Source organism: Lepisosteus platostomus, chromosome 4, assembly GCF_059453375.1.
Source record: "Lepisosteus platostomus isolate fLepPlt1 chromosome 4, fLepPlt1.hap1, whole genome shotgun sequence".
NCBI lineage: Eukaryota > Metazoa > Chordata > Actinopteri > Semionotiformes > Lepisosteidae > Lepisosteus > Lepisosteus platostomus.
In genome coordinates this window covers 7,920,018-7,930,263 of record NC_142614.1, presented here as the reverse complement: position 1 = coordinate 7,930,263, position 10,246 = coordinate 7,920,018, and the positions used below count along the sequence as shown (strand labels likewise).

General features: G+C 42.8%; 1 long non-coding RNA gene across 1 annotated transcript; it reads left to right on the top strand.

Moving 5' to 3' along the window:
• The first annotated feature begins 23 nt into the window (after positions 1 to 23).
• Positions 24 to 8,797, top strand: LOC148672384 (uncharacterized). Its single transcript, XR_015935776.1, has 2 exons — positions 24 to 608; positions 720 to 8,797. It is a non-coding gene; the product is annotated as an uncharacterized LOC148672384 (long non-coding RNA).
• Positions 8,798 to 10,246: the final 1,449 nt, after the last annotated feature.

Sequence of the window (10,246 nt, the reverse complement as noted above, 5' to 3'; positions counted from 1 at the left end):
ACGCGTTTATATAGACTCCTCGCTAGGCAACGGGTTCACCCAACCTGGAGAGCAAGGGCTGAGCAGTCTGGGGGCGGGCATTCAGTCTTCGGAGTAAATTGCTGATTGGCTGAGACTGAGCACTGTTTGAATAATTAATGAACTTGCACGTTCAGCCAATGACTGTGGACGTTTTTGTTTCTGGACGTATTAAAAGTGAAGGTGGGTCTAAGGTTACGATGGCGAGTAATTATTGGTCATAGAGACCAAGGGGCAGGATTATAATTGTAAGTATATTACAACTTTATTAATATTCTATAAAGCCTGCTGTAAATGGTCCGATTGCTTATCAATATTAATCAGACCAATACGCTAGCCCAATCTCTAGACACAGCTTGTGAATAATTACTTTTATAGGCGGGGAGTTTGAATATTTTTTCTGTCGTCCAGCCTCATTTCCGAGTATCTCCGAATTTTGCCGATTCTCGACTTTTTTTGTTCCTTTAAGCGAAAATAAAAAAAATCTCTGCTGTCTCGCCCGTCTCGCCTTGGATCAGCTACGGCTCTTGGAAAAGAAGAAGCTCGCTGTCATGGCCTAACAAGACCCAGACAGAAACAAACTTGAAACAGTACGACTAAAAATGACAGATGTATGCTTTAAAAGGCACAACCGATGTTATTTTTGTTGTCATTTTTGATATACGTCAAATTTTTATCTCATTTTCGCCATTTTTGTGCAGTTCGCGAGACTATGCAGGAAGCCTCGGACTCGAGTAGATGTGGAGGCTGTGACAGGACTCACGGTCTCGGGTTAGGTACTATAGGAAAGACCGGAAGAAGCCCGATGATGTAAAATGGTAATTTTTTTAAGTGGCTTGATAAATCGAGAAGTGTGGTCACAGAAGGGAACGTTTGTATGAGGGATATATGGTTTTAAATGTGGGGGGAATGTTGTCTTTTTTTATTTAAATGCGCGATTCTTTGTCAGAGGCCAATGAACCAAGGAAAAGAGTCGAAACTCTGATAGGCGGTTATTTAGTTGGGGGGGGAATATTACATCTACCTTTATTTCAAACAGCTGGAACTTGTAGTCTCCGGCAGTTTGGTTTATCGAGAATAAATTGATAAATTGTCGATAGATTGATGGTTTATTTCGCTTGTCTTCAAGGTAACTATAGGAGTTGTTTGTTGGCGCTTGGCTGAGAGCGGCGAAACAAGAATGGCTGTGGTGTGGCTTTTCACATAAAAAAAACAACGCGAACATTTGGATACAAAATATAGCGAAAAATTAATTCGTTTAGAGGTCTGGAAAATGGGGTTAGTTACAAAGGTCAACGCTTACGAGCTGAAAATGGTGGAATGATTTCTATACTATTTTTTTTTCACGTTGTGTGTTTTAACGTATCCAGCTGGGGGATTCCGTCGAAAAACAGCGAGTCTTTGTTTCCTGCTGTTTGTGTCGAAAATGTCTCCCCCAAATGTAGTTACATCTAGCGAATAAGCAGTATTTTAGACAGAATTGTAAGTGACGGTAGGTTTCTTATGCTTCAAATTATATTAAGTTCCTAAAATATATATATATATTATTGTCAATAACCAATTTATGTCGTTAGTGTCGGGGTCCATTGGCTGTCCGTGACTGAACGCTGTGAAGAAGAGGTTCAGAAATAATGTTACCTCCGTGTACGAATTAGTTTGTTTTACGCTTTTTACACAATATAACCGGTCCATGGCTTTTCACAGCCGACTTCGAGAGGGAAACATTTATCTTCATCTTCAGTTATTTCATGTACTTTCGTGTACTTTTTTTTTCTCCATTGTACTTGGAATAGTTTCGAAGATTGTCGTCTGAAACTGAGTTTTTAAAGACCGGTGTACGTTCTTTGTGTAACAGTGAAACGAAGCGAGCGTCTGTTTAGTCGATTAGGTTGGTGTTTGGCGCTGTAACTTTTTAAATGACCGTTTGGAGTGGAGGAAAGGTACGTGTTTTAAAGCAGGAAAAAATGGAGTCCTGCTCGGTATGTGTTAGCCAGCGGGGTACCCTGGGCGGGCTTTAAAGAACCGAGAAGAAACAACTGCTTCAGTCTTACGTAACCAAGAATAGTGCTAATACAAAACGGAGCTTTTTTTTTGGGGGGGTGCGTGTGTCTTAATCGGGGTATAATTCGTTGTGATCAAGCGAGAAATCGGCATATACTGAGATCGTTAAAAAAATGAAACATGTTGCACAACTACGCAAGCTGTAAGCCATAGCTACCCAGTCCAGCCGAACTGCACCAATATGGACGACGCACTGCTCGGAGTTCACAGACTCCTGTCTCTGTTCCTGCTTGTGGCATAGTTGCACAATAATCTCCTCAGTGAGTTCCAGCAAGTAGTGTGTGCCCTATGTGTGTGTGTTTGTGTCTTACCGTTCTGAGAGAGAGGGGGAAAAAAAACACAGCTGCTAAAAATTAAGCAATTTTTCGCTGTTCGGCTGCCTCGGAGAATAGTAACTCGGGTGGAAATGTGCTAGAATTTCGTTTGCTTCTTTTTCTGAATAGTCGGGCGCAGAGTTGGAATCGCGTTGGCGATGTTGCTGCTCTGAAGCCGCTCTCTTTTAGTAACTATTAATAAGTAACGTTAGGCATGCAGTGTCGTGTTGTATTTTGTGGCAGAGAAAATTCAAGTATTGGCGAGCTCTTTTGGTATGTACGAATAGTTTGTACACGACCCAATATTGCCTTTAGTGTTTCACATAGAGCGGACCAGCACATTATTGCAGTTATGTGTAGTAGTTAGAGCTCTGCGGCCACTGCTGTTTGTGCAGTTGAGTAATCTGTTTTACCCACTGCTATTTCAGGCTCCAGTACACTTACCTGTAGTTTGGGGGTGATCCTACAATGGGCTAGTGTCCCCATCTAATTTACATGACAAACTGGAGCAAGTCTTTGAGGCTTTAGGTTTGGGTGTGGACCTTTTTATATTCGTTAAATCAGTCCATTAAAGCATGAAGTCGGTAGCTACGTCTGCATATGTGGGCTGCAAAGGATCAAGCAAAGGTTTATTCCATGCTGAAAAGCTGGGGGGGTGCAATGTTTCGACTGTGGAGCCTTCTTCAGGTACGAAGAAGGCTCCACAGCTGCAACGTTGTTTCATTTCTTCTCTTTTCAGCAGGGAATAATCCTTAACTTGTTCCATTGTGGCCATGTCTAGATCAGTCACGTTCTTTAAAAACAAAAAGCACTTCCTGTACTTGCTAATTGTGCAGGGGGGTCAAGGGTGAAATAAGGTAAGCAGCCTGAGGCTTGCAAAAGTAGATGACCGGACAGGAAGGTTTTTTAATCATAAAGTGTTTCTAATACCGAGAGTTCCAAATCTCTGAAGTATTTTCAGATTCGATACAAAAGATCAAATTAAGCATATCTTAGTTCACAGCGTGAGATATTAGTCTTTCCCTCCCAGTTTTATTTTGACCCTCTTAGGTATGCAGTTCTGTGTCCTATGGATGTATTTTCTATATCAATGCTGTGATATTTCATTCAGTTCTTAGGTTTATTCTGTTTAAAGGATTTGGAATCGTAACGATTGGAGGGAAAATCGGATCAAACTATGAGCCGTCCTGTCAGCATGCGCTTTTTATTTCTTTTTAATTGCTGCTTTGTCCCCGAGCAGCTCGGGTCTGCTCGCTGTTGTGTGTTTCGGAAAAGGAGATGGAAAGAAAACCACAGAGAGTCGTTTCGTTTTTGACTGTTGTAGATATTGTAGCAGTTAAAGGTACATGTTGAGCCCTGGTGTAAATATTACAGGCCTGAATGGTTGTTAACGAGTTCAGAAGCCTGGCTGTACTGTGCTGCTCCTATCCCAGGGCAAGTTGCTTCCACACTGCTTTACAAGAGGCAAAGTTTAGTCAAGGCAGGAGTAGTGGTAGCTTGGACTGAGGATAACTGGATTGAGTTCAATTAAGTATTTTCTTGAGGCTTGTAATAAGAGTCAGTAGCAATCTGTAACTTCTAGTTCAACATTTACAATTGATGTTTATCATATTTGTTATTGTTTTGCAGTACAAAAGCAAAAACCCACAATCAAAAGAGCCATATTTACCTACCTGTACAGGTATCTGGCAGGCTCATAAAGAGTTGACTGTAGTGTAGTAGTGAGTGATATTCACTTTTAGCAGGATTGTTTTCCATTGTAGTTAACTCTGTTTTATGTAGAGTAGTATACGTACCACGTCGCCTGGCAGTGCTCCCCGCCGTATCATGGTGCGACAAGTGTCCGGAGGTGGACTAGATGGAGATGAGTCTGTACCCAGCTATGTTGCTTTTTCTATTGCTTTTAAACCAGCTAGTTGAAACCCTCCTCATAGGCAAGTTAAGGTCCAACTTGAAAGACAAGGCTTCCTTTTCTGTGATTTTTTTATTTGGACACTTTAAAAGGAGGAAGTGATCCAGCTTTGGTTAAGGCTAGGCCAAGCAAACAACATCTCAGTTCTGTTGCTGATGAAGGGAAATTTTAAGAAATGTCTTTTTTGTTTATTAGAAAAGTTATTTAAAATGCATGTGCAAAGTAATTGTAGGGTATTTTATGTAAATTGATTGTTTTTGAGTAGTTGGTACAGCTTTGTCACACTACTGCATTTTGTTTTGACACTGGAAGAGGGTGGTGGATTCAGACAAGATGGTTGATGAAGGCCACTATGCACTCAATTTCTATCATAAAGGAAGGAATGGGGAGTTTTGATGGGAAATGTGAAACTGCTCCTTAGTTTTAAGAAATGCCCTCTGCCAGAAAGGCTGAGGAAGAAGATGGGGAAAGTGAAGATATAATGAAGGTGATGATGGAGATGCATGAAGCCCTACAATTTCTTGAAGAAGGAAAGAAGAAAAAGACAGAACATACCAGAGTCTACTGAAAGAGAGAATTTGGCAAAGAGGAGGAAAAACGTAATTTTCTCAGCGATGTGTGGAATGGGGACAAAAGCGAACATACCCAGTGCTACCGGAGTGGAGGGATTGATAGATGGGAATGAGCAGCTGTGTTCCGAACGAGGGTGAGGGGGTCCCCAGACCATTGATTGAGTATGTCACTAGATAGACTGAGCAAGGAAAATGCTTCAAACTGACCAAGGAGCTGAATGAGAAAAAGTGCCGCAAAGCCTGGCCTGCAACAGAAGAAGAGCCTGGAGATCAATTTGACTAACGATGAGAGACAGATGACCCAACTGCAATCCAGCCAGCTAGGCTGAGAAAGAACGCGTTTTGCAGAAGCGTCTGTATAAAGTGAATGAGGCACTGAGAAAGTCCCAGAGAAGCAATAGCAGCCTCAGGCAAAGCAGGAAGAAGATTACGCAAGAGATAACTGCGCTCTCCAAGCTCCAATTCAGGGTGTGCGGTGCAGAGGCAGAAGTAATGTGATCAGACTTAAGTCCCTGCTCAGCCAGGCCTTTTCTGAGCAGAGACAGATGAGGGAGAGGATTCGCTTTATATAGGCCCTAGGAGGGCCAGCCATAGGAAGAAAGGGGAACTCAAGTCTTAACATTTGAGAATGAGATTCTCCAACTGAACAAAAGAAGTTGAACAAAATCCCATACCACAATCTTTGTGTGAACATCTGGGAAGTGATTGACAAGCCAGCATCCTGCTAAAAAAGTGTAAGGAGAAACTGGCTTCTGCTTAGTGTGGAAACAGTGTAGTAGAGCAGCACCTGATAGCGGCAGGCTGAGCTGAGGGAGGGTTTTCAGATGCTTTTCCTTCACATTGCTGTAGTCGCAGAGCAAAATAACTGGTAGCAGGAATTCAAGCAGGAAGCCAGATGGTGAAGCTAACTGGCAGTGGGGTTTTGGAGAACACGATGGGTAGAGCAAGAGAGAGATTGGAAACATTCTGGCTGAAACTGAAGGGCTTTCAAAGCGGTGTGAAGCTGGTGTGGAGAGCAAAAATGAAGTGGTGGCACAGCTGAAGAGCTTATTGGAGTCTGTGACCCAGCTGCAAATAGCCAAGGAAGACATGCAGAAGCAGAGTGAGGAGCTGGCAATAGTTGGAGAGTTCCTGATCAAGATGTCGGATGGAGGTGGCTGAAATTGGGAAGAGAAATGTGGACCAGTTAATTGCAGGCTCATTTGAATCAAGCCAGAGTGAATCGGAATGAGACCCAGAGTAAATGGTCCAGGAGGAAAAAAAAAAAGGTGTCTGGGAGCATCTGTGGGGAATGGATGAAAATGAGAAAGACGGACCTCCTTGAACCAGCGTCTGTTCGGTGAAGAAAGTCCTGCTGTTTGTGTCCTGGGAGTCCCTAAAAGTGAGCACGAGAGTGAGAGACAAGCTGAAGTCCTGCAGGCAGGCGCTGCCACTATGGGCTGACCAGAACTTAAGTTTGAGGTGGAGTGGTCCAAGGTCTCTGGGTTAGGACTGCTGGAAGAGAAGCAACTTGAGGGAGAAGACCTTATGTCAAGAGTAGATTCTACAGTGGATGGTGAAAGAGGTCCACTGGAGAGCGTTGGGACATCCACTGGAGGAGAGTGCTCTGTTGTCTTTCTACCCAAGATGGAGAGAAAGGACATTGTGCCTGAGTAGGACCATAGCGAAGTGATGTGGCTGCTCTTATTTTGGCGAATTGGGCTGACGAGGCAAATGTGAAACTCCAAACTCAGAAAAATAAAAAAGTGAGGAAAGAGTGTTTGATTTTTTTTTCCCCTTAAAAGCCCAAGCAGAGGAGGAGGTCAATGAGGTGCTTTAGAAAAGGGGGAGTTGCTGAAGCATTCCGAGTGCCCAGAAAGGTAATCGTTCCTCTAGCTGCTGCTAGTGTCCCCTAAGATACAGGAAACAGGATGTCTATTGTCTGTTTTCCAGTGCGGAAGAGACCATGAAGTACGATGGGTGCATGACCCAGGAGGGAGAAGATCTACCAGTCTGTGACACCCACTCTGTCTCATTCCTTGCTTGCAGTAGCCTTCGAACAGTCAATCTTCAGTCAGCTAGTGGCTTCTTCTGTTTTGTGCTGCACCAGAGGGTATGTGGAAGCTACTGACCATCTACTGTAGAAATTTGGTGACTTGAGTTTTGATTTTGAGGGACAATTTTGGTGCCAGTATGCAGCTCAGCTGCCTTGTTGTTGATGAGACGCAAGATGTTTAGCTAGAGCTCAAGTGGAGCTTTATGTTTTGTTTACCCTCACTGTTTTGTTAGTTTAAACACTTTTTTTTGTACCTTACAGCTGTGTACGCCTTTGATCTGTCTATTAGAAGAAACCTGCTGCTGTCAAGCATCACTTCTGGTGTCATTCACCATTTTTATATTTTTATCCAGGTGTTCATTAGTTGTCATCTACCCTTAACCTATAGGTAATTTAATTTCTTAGCGATGCCTGCCTATCGGCATCACTTCTGACTGTACATTATTTCATTTTCATTTTATTTCTTGATGGCCAGCTTTTTGTGAGTTTTACTTGTTGAATCATACTCCAAAAGTGGCCAGCCGGAGTCCTGGAGAGCCCTAGTTTAGCAGGCTTCATATTAATCTTTAGAAGGCCAGTTAATCACTACACTTTGCAGTTAGTATCCTGGGCGCATTGCTACAGACTGAGCACTGGAACACAGTTGAGCAATATGAGAGTCAGGAGTGTGTGGATTCACCTTGCTCACAGCACTGCCTTACCCTGGAGGGATGTCATGTCAACAGAGCAAGCGCAGAATATGAGTTCAAGTTGTAAATACAGTGAGTGGCATTTCATGTGATGTGGCAGATAGAGAATATTTTTTGGCAGATGGTTACACTAAAGCTTCCAAGTATTTTTTTCCCCTTTCGTCTTCTCATAATATGTCTGCCTAGCCTTTATTTCATTTTATCTTGTTCCTGAGAAAGTCACCCAGCCTTTTTTTAAACGGGGTACCAGAACAGAAGGTAGATTTTGAAAGTGGCTGGGTTTTCTAGGTACTTAACTGAGTCCGTTGAACTTCTGAGCTCTTGCTCCACCCAGCTTCTTAACCCTCTGAACAACAAAAGGTTCAGTTTGTGCCCGAATCCATGGAAGGCGGAAGGCTGTGAGGTTTTCGGAAACTCCCTGGGGCAGATGAAATCGAAACTTAATACGTGCCTGGCAGTAGAAAATCCTAAACCCAGTGAAAGTACGGAAGACTTCGGTGAGGGTAATGCTCAGGGAAAGCTGTCACTGAGTGATGAATGTGGGATATAGGATTGCCAGGGAGTGGCTTGATTTTTAGTTTTGGCTCAATGCAAAGAGGTTGACTGCAGTCATTAGTCCGAATGGCAGTAAGCATTCTCCCTGGGCTGTCTACGGTCTCTTGTTTCTTTATACTCTGTAAGGTGAAGGGCTTTTTGTTTAGGTTGCAGTATGTTAGTAGTTATCTGCCAATAGTCTCTGGATCACTAAAGGGCCTCAAAGCTGCATGGACATCTTTTCTCCTTCCCATTTCAGTAGGACTGCAGCATAAATACTTCCTGTATCTGTCCCATCGAGACAAACGTGAAATCTGTGCACCTGCAGTCCTGCTCTGGGCGTTGGAAGGTGAGTGGTAACGTTTGTGGCTTAGAGTTCAGTGGGGGGGGGGGTCCTTACTGAAGAGGAGAGCTTTGGATAAGGTTGTTCTGTTGATGCTGGGACTCTCAACCCGAAGACTTGTCCAGGGTTAGCACTACCCGCGGTTGCTGGGGGAAAGCATCATTCCTGAAATCACCTCGGGGCGGTGACGTTAGAGCTCGTGATTTCGGAGTCTTGAACCCTGTCTGAAGGAAGCGGTTGTCTTTTTCTTCTTCCTGAATGTTACAGAATGTGAAATGGCTACAAACTGTTTGGATCTAATAAACTCAGTTTAACGATGGTGGTGTCTCTTTCTTATTTATTGTGAATGTCCAGTAAGGTTGGGGGTTGCTGGGGTTCTGGGGGTTAATTAAAAGCGGCGGGATCTGGCTCATTCCTGGGCTGCCCATCCTGCTGGAGAGAAGAGACTGCGTCCGTACGTGTTTTGCGGGTGCAGGACTTAAAAGGCCGACTTGGAAGTGGCCGCACTGCTGAGGACAGCTCTGGGTATGTCTTTAACCCAAGACGCGTTCATACGTTTTCCTATCATCCGTTTTCATCTTTCATTACAGTACTTGAATTCATCCCCACGCTTTTTACTCGTGCTTACGTTCGTAAGACAGACCTTACGAACACAGACCTGGGACTGCGCATGCGTGTACTTTCGCTTCCCCGGAGGACTGGCTCGAACGGAAGTTGGAGAAGCTGTAGTGCGGAAGTCGGGGTCCTCCATCCAGGCAGTGTTGAAACTAGATTTAAAGGTGGCTGTCTAAACGACAAAACAAATGTCAGCCGTGTAAGCAGTCAACGCCCACGTCTTTTTTTTTTAACCGAAAATGTATATTTCATATTTGGTTTTATGTAACAGGTTCTGCTTGCGTTTATTTTTCTGGTGGTTTACCTCCCTCTAGCGGGAGGTTTGTGCAATAACTTATTTTCAGGGTACCAGCGCTTAGTGTTTCGGTTACTATTTTAATTACGAAATTAAATTATAAAGTTCCAGCGCTGTATAAACAGTGGTTTGAATCGGTCTTCTTAAGCTGCTGGGAAGTCTTGCGTGATAAGATAATTGGAATGATTTAAAAATCATTCAAAAACGGAAGAATTGTGAAGATTCGTGGTGGTTTAACTTTTGATTTCAACCAAGCAAACACTAGTGTAGTACACCCTCAGGTAAATAAAGTTAGTCGTACACGAGTAGCTTAGAATATGGTGCTCAGTTCTGGCTACAATTTAAGGAAAAAATAAGAAAAAGTAGAAAAGGATAAGATAAAGATAATTTATTCACTAGTAAATTCAAGCAGGCGAAAGATGCGGCCTCGCAGGAAATTCAGTGAGTACGGTCACGTTAGCAACTGAAACCTTTGGTAACGATTAATACTATTATTATTATTTTATTATTATATGAGACTACGTTAGGGTGACCATATTTTGGTTTTTGGGAAAAAAAGGAGGGGGTGGTGGGATAATCGTCACTCGACACATTCCTCCAAAGTAATTAATCTTTATGACTTTTTCTAATCAAAAATCTATTTAAACTCTCTAGTTTTTTATTAAACTTCTGAGTACGCTTTTAAACAGTGGGAGGGTTGCTATTTCTCTCCCATAACGGCAAACGAAGAAAAAAAAACATTTTCCTTATGTTAAGCCCTATTTTAAGCTTTTATTGTTTTAAAGCTATTTTAAGTTTTTTTTAATTCATTTTAACACAAAAGTCTTCACGTCTGAGGACAAAATGAAGACATCATAA